The sequence below is a fragment of the Somniosus microcephalus genome, chromosome 16 (assembly GCF_052327205.1).
Source record: "Somniosus microcephalus isolate GS21.2 chromosome 16, FLI_Smic_1.0, whole genome shotgun sequence".
NCBI lineage: Eukaryota > Metazoa > Chordata > Chondrichthyes > Squaliformes > Somniosidae > Somniosus > Somniosus microcephalus.
The window spans coordinates 78,713,025-78,725,023 of NC_141002.1; the positions used below are offsets into that span (position 1 = coordinate 78,713,025).

The following is an 11,999-nucleotide window of genomic DNA, read 5'->3' on the forward strand; positions in this document are numbered from 1 at the left end:
CTGATGGCACAGGGCGTAAAATGTATTCATTTCCTGCTGAACGACTTTTTCAAATATTATGAATTAAAGATAATTCTGCAAACGTCGCACAGGTTTGCAACATTAGAAAAGATGCAGATCAAGGCTGCGCTGGTTCTAAGGCAGCATTAATAATAGATAACATCATTGGGAAACGTGTTGTTATCCCACACCTTTGAATAAAGTCAGGGGACAGCGTTCTCTTGACGTCAAGACAGCCTGGAGATATTAAGAAGTCAGCGACTGCCTCTTGTGTACAGAGAGCGAGAGAAAGCCCAAGACAGGAGGATCACACTCAGCTCCCAGCTCCCCCTAACTTTCATGAACTTTGGACTGTGGCAAAGTGAGGATTCACTGCTGGAAGAATGAGGATTCAAATGATGTGTCTGTTGCTGTTCCTCAGTTTTTATGGCGTATGCTCAGGTGAGTAGGAACACGTCGGAAAATCAGGAGTTATGATCTGCTAAGTTTTGTTTTAACTCATCATATATTCAATATATAATATAATTGCTCAAATTTAGAGTGACAGGATTAATACGCTTATTCGTTTAACCTGAATAAGTCTTCAAGCACCGAAGCTTTTCGAGTGTCAGTTACCTGCAGGTCAGATTTTAACTCTGAATTCTGACAGTGCTACAGTTAGAAACGAAAGGTATTGGTCAGTAAATATCTTACCTTTATAAACACAAAAAACGAATTCTCAAATTTAGTGCTGTGCGCGTGTTGGTGAAAATAATCTATCTGTTCAGAAGATTAGGACATGGTCCTGATCAACTTCAATCATCGATTCTACACATTGTATTCCGACGAGTGATCACCAGGAATCACTCAAGCAAAGCCAATCGATCCATCTTGTACAAAAAATGTTTTAACAATTTTTCGATCGGAACTGTCAACTTGGCAGGAAACACAAAACTAACTGTAGTTTAACTATGGTTACTCATTAATTATTGACCGTATGATGATATTTAATTTCTGCTAGGCATCTAGTGCTCGAATTTCATGTCGTGATTACATTCCCGATTTTGTGATGCTTATCGTGTTCTTTCAAAGGCTCCGATGTTGTCATGTAGAAGAACACAGATAAAAATTAATTGCGGGGCTGGAGTTTATTATTTAATTCCAAACTGCTCACAGAAGAAGAACCTTTAAAATATTTGGATTGGAAAGAGATGCATGCAAGTTGAAACCACAGCAGGTTAAACAAGGCAAAGAAAGGAATTATATAAAAACTCCAGAAGAATTTGTATGGGTTAACTTAAATAGAAAATTAGTTAATTGCCTGCATACTATACTAACATACCCTAGGGCAAGTTTATATTTTGCTCAGATGCCAATTATTTATTTGAGTATAAATTATCAATTTCAATTCCCCATGCATGAAATATGGTCTGCCAAATTAGCTTTGCTTGTAAATGATGTAAAGGAATACAAAACCCTGCATCTTTATCAGTTCAAATAATAATGCATTGAGGCAGTAAAATATGATAAATCCTCCCTTACATTCTGCAAGCTGTAGTCTATGTTAAAGAAGGCAATTAAGGCAATCCATCCTAGTATTAGAATAAGCCCGACATGTGGATCGGAACATTTCCCTTCCAGACGGGCTGTGCACCTTTGCCAGTCAAAAATAACAACACACAGCAGAGAAGCACGATGCTTAAACACATTTGGAATGAAAGTGATTCTTAGGGCCTGTTTTGGTACGGCTTGAAAACTAAATTTAGTTTGGAATTTTTTTCCAGTCTCTGCAGCTTACTCAGAAACAATACCAACAGAAGGCGAACTCCTGGATCATCTTTATGCCTTAAAGGTAGGACTGCTATGATGAACCTAAAAATAATACAGAGGAGTTTCTTACACTGAAGTAGATATCTAATATTAGTGTACAATAGTTTCGACTTGAATATTGTAAGTATTTAAAAGCGATCTACTCTCAGGTTTTCCGCAATTGATCTTTTCCCTAAACGTCAAGGATAGAATCATAAAATAGAAACATCACGCAGCACAGTAGGAGGCCATTCCTCCCATCGTGCCTCTGCTGGCTCTCTGAAAGAGCTACCAATTAGTTCCACTCCCCTGCTCTTTCCCCATAGCCCTGCATTTTTTTCCTTTTTAAGTAGAGATCCAAATCCCTTTTGTAAGTTTATTATTGGATCTGCTTCACCACCCTTTCAGCAATGCATTCCAGATTTTAACAACTCGCTAAGTAAAAAAAAAAATCTCTCCTCCCTGGGCTTTTATGCCAATTATTTGAAATCTGTGTCCTTTGCTTACCGACCCTCTTGCCAGTGGAAACAGTTCTCCCTATCTACTCTATCAGTGGGAAATATACATACGGTTATATTAATAAATTCATAGTAATATCATAAAGAGGGATGAAAGCATTAAATAAATCTGCATTATCTATTTTGTGGTCAGATGATTCTTCAGTATAAATTGATATGATTCATTTTGCCCAATACTGTATAAGTTTCAATATCAAACTATACTGATGGCTATCTATTACTTATTATTTACATAATTTCCTTGAGATATTAATAAATTAATACTGATAACGTAATGTCTTGAACCTTTTTCCACATTTGAACCCATCAGTATTAAATTGTCAAGCAGCAATGATATGTAACATTGCTTATGTTACATCTGTTATTTTAATTAAGTCAACTAAATTACAGTCAAAGATCTTGTCACAGTGCAGTAGCACAGTAAGGCAGGTTACAATGCACTTGCAATAACAACAATGATATTTTGCAGGGCTTCTACTAGTCTTCCACCTTAACTTCAGCGGGACATCAGCAGAGCCCCCAGGGAAGTGCTGTAAATGATTATTTTTAGTCATTTATGTTTTTTCTTTAGGGGTTTTGCCGCTCTCCCACCTGAGCTATGGCAGAACACTGGTAGAACCCCCATGGACTATCAGGGGCAAAAAATTCAACAACAAAGCATTTAGTTAGCCCCTTTACACTAAGAAAAAAATCCCAAAGTACCTCATAATGGAAACTGGCCGCCGAGCTAAAGGTGGTGTGGGGAAGAGAGATTAGGAGGGTGACCAAAAGCTTGGTAGGAACATAAGAACAGGAGTAAGCCATTCAGCCCTTCGAGCCTGTTCTGCCATTCAATGAGATCATGGTTTATCTGTGGCCTTTGGCCCATATCCCTTAATACCTTTGGTTAACAAAAAGCTATCAATCTCAGATATAAAATTAACAATTAATCTATCATCAATTGCCGTTTGCGGATGAGAGTTCCAAACTTCTACCACCCTTTGTGTGTAGAAGTGTTTCCTAGTTTCACTCCTGAATGGTCTGGCTCTAATTTTTAGACTATGTCCCCTAGTCCTAGAATCCCCAACCAGCGGAAATAGTTTCTCTCTATCGACCCTATCAGTTCCCCTTAATATCTTGAAAACTTCGATCAGATCACCCCTTAACCTTCTAAATACTAGGGAATACAACCCTAATTGGTGTAAACTCTCCTCATAACCTAACCCTTGAAGTCTGGGTTTTAAAGGTGGAGAAAGCAGGCTTTTAAAGGTGGAGAGAGGTGTTTAGGGAGGAATATCTCAAAAACAGGGCTGAGGTGGATGAAGACCTCCCAAACCCTTGACCTCCACCACCTAGAAGGACAAGGGCAGCAGGAGCATGGGAACACCACCACCTCCAAGTTCCCCTCCAAGTCACACACCATCCCGACTTGGAACTATATCGCCATTCCTTCGTTGTCACTGGGTCAAAATCCTGGATCTCCCTACCTACCAGCATTGTGGGAGTACCTTCACCAAACGGACTGCAGCAGTTAAAGAAGAAGGTTCACCACCACCTTCTCAATTGCAACTGGGGATGGGCAATGAATTCCAGCTTTGCCTGTGATGCCCATATCTCAAATGAATTAAAAAAAAGACTTTGATACCAATCATGCGATAAAGGGAGGGAAGGAGTACCTAAAAGGTCAGAAGACCAAAAGGTTGGGAAGGGCATACAGCTAGAAGAGGTGGTTGCAGAGATAAGCTTAGGCCAGATTGAGGAGATATTTGAAGATGATAACAAGGATTTTAAATTGAATACATTGGGAAACGGGATGGGGGGGCGGGGGGGAGGCAATGTATGTTATCAAGGATGGGCGTGTGGGACTTAGTGTAAGATAGGATACTAATTTTAGTGTTTATGGAGGGTGGAGAATATGAATAAAATGTGAATAAGGGTTTCAGTGTCAGAAGAACTAAGATAAAGGTGGAGGCAGACAATGTTGCAAAAATAGAAATGAGCAGTTTTGGTGATGGAGAGAATGTGGCAATTGAAGCTCAGCTCTGGGTCAAGCAGGTTCCTTACAAATGGTAGAAACCTTTTGAAGTAATGAAAACACGAATAACTTTCTTTTAAAATGTAGTCGTTTTTGAAAGGTAATGACAGTACAATTCATTCAGTTATTAAAGTAAGCTGTGATGTTTTATATCTTGCATGGAGATTATTTTACACAAAATCAAACATAAATTTAGAATTATGTGTACCTTCCAAATGCTGACTCTGGCTCTGGCGCAGCTATATGATGAATTCCTACAAAACCTTGGAACATGCTCCCTGTGAAATATAGAATTTTATAATTTAAAAAAATGAATTAGAGGTAATTTTGTAACACATTTTTACTTCACATGTTGATGCAGTTTAATCTAAAACTAACTGGCACTTGGGTTTATTTACATTCAAAAGACCAGTTTGATTCTAAAGAGCTACTGGGACAGTTGTCAAGTGAGACTAAGCAAGTTATTTATTGCTAGATTAATCACTAAATTTGTAGTTTGGTAGATACTGCAACCACAACACACCAGTGATAGAAGGAGTACCAATCTTGAGCAGTTGCAGCCATCCAGATGCATGGCATGTTTCACACTCCTGACCTGAGGCTTGTCGATGGTGGAGAGGCTTTGAGGGGTCAGGAGGTGAGAAGGCCGTTGCAGAATATCCAGCCCCTGGTCTGTTCTTTACTTCAAGGCCCACGCCTAAGCTTGGACTTGATATTTATGTCCAGAGTCTTGGCTGTATTAACTCCAAACAGATTTTGCAGTCTGAACATGTGCAGTTCACGTAGTTTTCCAAGATGCATTTAGTCAGTCAGAACAATTGCTCAGATATTTCTGTCAGCTTTCAGCAGAATCTGCTTATTTTTCCAAATAATTTGAAAGAAAGCGAGAGGACAAATTTCAAAAGATTTATTCAGCTAAAGTTTATTTTGAATGGGGTCAAAAATCCGTGACCCTTCTGTTGCACTCCCATCTTAACTCTGGTGGCAGTGCAACAGTAGAGCCACAAATTAGGCCAGATGGGGAAATTGGATGGGCTCTCTTGCGGGAATTCAGAAGATTGACAACAGGCCTTCCTTCAGCTTGCAACAAAAACCTGGGCTTGAATTTGATGGGCTGGATTCTCCTCTCATTGGCAGGTTAGCAGCGGAGCCCATGTGGCACTGCCATTAACCTGCTGAACCTTCCTCCCGGGGCCCTCATTATCAATGCAGAGGTTAGGAGGAGTAATGTCGCTACTCTTGGGTTACTGTTACAGTGAGAAAGATTGCTGCTAGTTAAAAAGGTCCATCAATTTTTGACCAGCAGGTAGCGAAAGAGCAAGGTGTCTGAAAGAGCAGCAGTCTTGAGGGAAGTTGGAGGAGGGGGTGTGGAGGGGGGGAGGTCAGCAACAGGAGGTTCTCCAGATTCTCAGATACAACTATGGAGGTGTTGCTGGTTGATGAGAGGGCTAGAAGAGACAGATTGCTGGACACTGAGGACAGTAAACTCTAGAAGGGGGTTCAATGGAAATGAAAATTGGATGGTTTCTAATATGGGTAGCCGATTGGCAACATAAGTTTTATACTCAGGCGGTAATGTTCAAAAATCTACTCCTACATTAGAATAGTTCGAACAATATGACAATAAAATATCTCAACGTGGAACGCAGCAAGCAAATAATTAATTGAAATAAGACTTGGAATATTCCATGGTAATTAGCTGTTTAGCTAGCATTAAATATACGGCATATCTACAGATGAAAATTCTCTATTAAGTTCTATAATAATGTCAATAATAAAGAGTAGCTGGTTATGAGTTCAAGCTTTGAGTCAATAATTCTAGCATGAAGGTATGCTGCTGAGAATGAAAAGAAAACTGTGAAGTTGAATAAACCTATATGTTATTCTTTATGATGATTTGATGATTCTACCCTATGTAAACTTGAGGTCATCCAAACCTAACTCACACAAGTCCCATTCGCCCATCACCCCTGTGCTTGCTGGCTCCTGGTTAAGCAATGCCTCAATTTCAAAATTCTTATCCTTGTTTTCAAATCACTCCATGGCCTCACCCCTCTCTATCTGTAATCTCCTCCAGCCCAACAACCCACCGAGATTTCTTCGCTGCTCTAATTCTGGCCTCTTGAGCATCCCCAATTTTAATCGCTCCACCATTGGTGGCCGTGGCTTCAGCTGCCAAGGCCCTAAGCTCTGGAATTCCTCCCTTAAACCTCTCCGCCTCTCTATCTCTCTTTCCTCCTTTAAAACCTACTTCTTTGAACAAGCTTTTGGTCATCTGCCCTAATATCTCCTTATGTGGCTCGGTGTCAAATTTTGTTTTATAACGCTCCTGTGAAACGCCTTGGGATGTTTACAGGTGCTATATAAATACAAATTGTTGTTGTTTTTGGTAAACTATCCCTCCTCATCCTTCTTGACATGTCTGCAGCCTTTGACACGGTTGACCACTCCATCCTCCTCCAACACTTCTCCACCGTCATCCAACTGGGTGGGACTGCACTCGCCTGGTTCTACTCTTATCTATCTAATCGTAGCCAGAGAATCATTTGCAATGAACTCTCTTCCTGATCCCGCATCATTACCTCTGGTGTCCCCCAAGGACCTATCCTTGGCCCCCTCCTATTTCTCACCTACATGCTGCCCCTTGGTGACATCATCCAAAATAACAGTCTCAGTTTCCACATGTACGCAGATGACACCCAGCTCTACCTCACTACCACTTCTCTCGACCCCGCCACGGTCTCTAAATCCAGTTCAGGATGAGCAGAAATTTTCTCCAGTTAAATATTGGGAAGACCGAAGCTGTTGCTTTCGGTCTCCACCACAAACTCCGTTCCCTAGCCACCAACTCCATCCCTCTCCCTAGCATCTGTCTGAGGCTGAACCAGATTGTTCGCAACCTTGGTGTCATATTTGACCCTGAAATGAGCTTCCGACCACATATCCACAGCACAACTAAGACCGCCTATTTCCTCCTCCGTAACATCGCCCATCTCCGCCCTTGTTTCAGCTCATCCGCTGCTGAAGCCCCCATCCATGCCTTTGTTACCTCTAGACTTGGCTATTCCAATGCACTCCTGGCTGGCCTCCCACATTCTACCCTACGTAAACTTGAGGTGATCCAAAACTCAGCTGCCCGTGTCCTAACTCACACAAGTCCCATTCGCCCATCACCCCTGTGCTTGCTGGCTCCTGGGTAAGCAACACCTCAATTTCAAAATTCTCAGCCTTGTTTTCAAATCCCTCCATGGCCTCACCCCTCCCTATCTCTGTAATCTCCTCCAGCCCCACAGCGCCCCCCCCCCGAGATATCTGTGCTCCTCTAACTCTGCCCTCTTGAGCATCCCTGATTATAATCGCTCAACCTTTGGTGGCCATGCCTACTGTTGCCTAGGCTCTAAGCTCTGGAATTCCCTGCCTAAACCTCTCCACCTCGCTACCTCTCTTTCCTCCTTGAAGACGCTCCTTAAAATCTACCTCTTTGACCAAGCTTTTGGTCATCTGCCCTAATTTCTCCTTATGTGGCTCGGTGTCAAATTTATTGTCTGATAATATTCCTGTGATGTACCTTAGGACGTTAAAGGCACTATATAAATACAAGTTGTTGTTGTTGTAAAATTTGACATCATTCCTAATGCAACTGTTGGTCTTGACTGCATAATTAATACAAGTGTGCAGCACTGATCTGAGTGCAGTAATATTGTCCTAACTCCATATTTCTTGAGGGTTTTCAGCCCCAAAATGATTTGTCCACCTCCTCAACCCTTCCTTTGATCTCCTCCAACCCAGTTTCCTCCATTTCTGGTCAGTGCTCATCTGTCTCCTTGTAAATCTCTGATACACTTTTTATGTGATGAGTTGCTATATAAGTTCTAGTTGTTGGTGACCAGATTTTGGATATCAACAGGTGGCACATTCATTAAAAAAATATTTTTTGACACCTTGCTCTTATTACTGTTTGCTTAAAATATACTGACTGAATTGTAATAGTGATGCTCAAATCTTTTTAGTTGTTTCAGGCACACCAAAACTATGGTGACTATGAAGATTCACAATATCAGAAAGAAAAACAATTGAAGAGAAAATATCCATATATTTTGAAAAGACAAGTACGTATTGGAAAATCTCGTAGGCCTTATATAATTAAACGGAATTCTGTCTTCTTCATGGATTAATATTTCAACACCGGCATAAATTTTCATGCAAACATGTGAATCTTTACTAGTTACCTGGCTACATGAATAATTTCATATCATATTTAACGGATTTAATACCTCTTATCATCATAAAGAACATCAAAAATCCACAAAAACAGACGTACATACGTCTTATTTAACACGAGGCTAGGATTCTGTCAGTGTTTCAAAAGATAATTTATATGTTTCTGTGACGTGCATCATCCGATCTTATTTGTCATAAGAGAGGATACTGGAACTTTGCATGCTGGGGGAGATTTTTTCATTTCTGTGCTTCTTGAAGTGCATACTGGGTAATATCGTGCATTCCCAGCCTGTGGTCTTTAACCATTGAAATGAAAAGGGTGGAAAAGTACAGGTTAAGGGTGTATAATTCCTCGACATGCAATCCCAGAATCACTGGGGTCTCAGAAGCAGGAGATCGCAGGCATATGTCTTCCTTTCACTTGCTGTGAAAGTGTAGTTAATTTGGACTCAGTACACTCAAAGGTGAGCAGACCTTGTGTAATTAAAGGTGTGAATGTTTAAATTAAATGTCTAAATTTTCTGCATGACATTCCTCTCAGTTTATGGTCAGAATTGTATGTTCAGATATGCCATTCTTTATCATTATAAAGTTCCCCAGATTTGCTGTCATCAAATTGTACACAATAGATCCTCTTTTCACTATGTCAAATGCATTGACTACAAATATTAAATAAACTTGCATTAAAATGCCGTGGGTATCCAAAGTTCGTCTTTCATTTTGCAGTTGGTAGGGACATTTGTGTCCTGCTGAAACCTTTTCAATTCACAACATACACCTCCCAAAGATTTTTCCTCCTTCTTTGCAATAACTTGTGTTGAATGTTATTGCTGTAGTTGGTGATGTAGCATTACCGGGGGCAGAGATTTAACTAGAGTGCAAGGCAAGAGCCTGAGGTTGGTCTACTCCATGTAAAACTTGCTCAATTATTAACTACAGCCATTAATACATATTTCAGGAGAGACTGTTTTACAATCAGTTAGATGAACATTTTGAGCTTGCTTTTCTCTGCTGAAAGCTAAGAATCATAGAATCACAGAATCATAGAAAGTTACAGCACGGAAGGAGGCCATTTCGGCCCATCGTGTCCGCGCCGGCCAACAAAGAGCTATCCAGCCTAATCCCACTTCCCAGCTCTTGGTCCGTAGCCCTGCAGGTTAGAGCATCCCAAGTGCACATCCAACTGCTTATAAATGTGGTTAGGGTTCCTGCCTCTATCACCCTTTCAGGCAGTGAGTTCCAGACCCCCACAACCCTCTGGGTGAAGAAATTTCCCCTCAAATCCCCTCTAAACCTTCCCCCAATTACTTTAAATCTGTGCCCCCTGGTTTTTGACCCCTCTGCTAAGGGAAATAGGTCCTTTCTATCCACTTTATCTATGCCCCTCATAATTTTATACGCCTCAATAAGGTCTCCCCTCAGCCTCCACTGTTCCAAGGAAAACAAACCCAGCCTATCCAGTCTTTCCTCATAGCTAAGATTCTCTACTCCCGGCAACATCCTTGTAAATCTCCTCTGTACCCTCTCTAGTGAAATCACATCTTTCCTGCAATGTGGTGACCAGAAATGCACGCAGTACTCTAGCTGAGGCCTAACTAGTGTTTTATACAGTTGAAGCATAACCCCCCCTGCTCTTATATTCTATGCCATGGCTAATAAAGGCAAGCATTCTGTATGCCTTCTTAACCACTTTATCTACTTGGCCTGCTACCTTCAGGGATCTGTAGACATGCACTCCAAGGTCCCTTTGTTCCTCTACACTACTCAGTGTCCTACCATTTAATGTGTATTCCCTTTCCTTGTTAGCCCTCCCCAAATGCATTACCTCACACTTCTCCGGATTGAATTCCATTTGCCACTGTTCTGCCCACCTGACCAATTTATTGATGTCTTCCTGCAGTCTACAGCTTCCTTCTTCAGTGTCAACCACACAGACGATTTTAGTATCATCTGCAAATTTCTTAATAATACGCCCTATATTCAAGTCAAGATCGTTGTAAAGCAAGGGACCTCGTACTGAGCCCTGCGGAACCCCACTGGAAACAGCCTTCCAGTCACAAAAACACCCATCAACCATTACCCCCTGCTTCCTGTCTCCGAGGCAGTTTTGAATCCAACTTGACACTTTGCCCTGGATCCCATGGGCTTTTAACTTCATGACCAGTCTGCCATGTGGAACCTTATCAAAAGCCTTGCTAAAGTCCATATACACTACATCAAATGCACTACCCTCATCTACCCTCCTTGTTACCTCCTCAAAAAATTCAATCAAGTTTGTCAGACACGACCTTCCCTTAACAAATCCGGGTTGATTATCCTTGATTAATCCGTGTCTTTCTAAATGAAGATTTATGCTATCTTTCAGAATTCTTTCCAATAATTTTCCCACCACTGAGGTTAGGCTGACTGGCCTGCAGGACCTCATCCCTCTGTCTAACTATGTCGTTGGTACCGATATGGACCACGACCTCTGGCTGTTCACCCTCCCCCCTCAGAATGCCCTGCAGCTGTTCAGTGACATCCTTGATCCTGGAACCAGGGAGGCAACATACCAACCTGGAGTCACGTCTGCGGCCGCAGAAGCGCCTGTCATGCTCCCCTAACTATCGAATCCCCTATCACTATTGCTCACTCTCTTCTCTTTCCCCCCGTCTGTGTAGCTGAGCCTTCAATGGTGCTGTGGACTTGGCTCTGGCTGCACTCCCCAGAGGAACCATTGCCCTCACCAGTACTCAGCACCGAATACTGGTTGGTGAGTAAGATGGGCTCAGGGGACTCCTGCACTACCTGTCTGGTCCTCCTCTTCTGTCTGATGGTCACCCAGCCCCTCTCTGCCTGCACATTCTCAAGCTGGGGGGTGACCACCTACCGAAACTTGCTATCCACGTAGTGCTCAGCCTCGCGGATGCACAGCAGTGACTGCAGCCGCCGCTCAAGCTCTGTAACCCAGTGCTCGAGCTGCTGTAGCTGGCGACACTTCCTGCACATGTGGTCATCCAGACCACGGGAGGTGTCCAGGACTTCCCACATGGCACAGGATGTGCATTCCACGGGACTGAGCTGCCCTGCCATACCTCTAATTAACCTCTAATTTACTAAACTAGCCGGAATAAACTTCATGGGGGAAAAATTCAGTTGGTTTGCACCTCCCGTTAGCGCCTTAAGAGGGCGCTAATGGGGTGCAAAGCAACTAGCGCCTGTGCGTGGCGATGTTTGCGCCGCTCCTGAAATTAACTAGACATTTTGCGGCGGCGCTAAACACGACCGCCACGATCTCCTGCACCGGCATATTCGTGACGTCAGTCGAATGTGCAACGCCCCGGTAGCGCCCCGGGCCAGATATTGAGTAGCGCCCCCTGCCTTACCGCTACCAACGACAGGTTGAGGGGAGTGTTTTGCAGTCAGGAAGGGACTGGGGGAGCGCTATTTAAAGGCGATCGCTTCCTGTCTTTTTTTGT

General features: G+C 42.4%; 1 long non-coding RNA gene across 1 annotated transcript; it reads left to right on the top strand.

The window, feature by feature from the left end:
* Positions 1–230: 230 nt before the first annotated feature.
* LOC147106315 (uncharacterized) lies at positions 231–9,233 on the top strand. Its single transcript, XR_015081479.1, has 3 exons — positions 231–441; positions 1,764–1,831; positions 8,331–9,233. It is a non-coding gene; the product is annotated as an uncharacterized LOC147106315 (long non-coding RNA).
* The last annotated feature ends 2,766 nt before the right edge of the window (positions 9,234–11,999 follow it).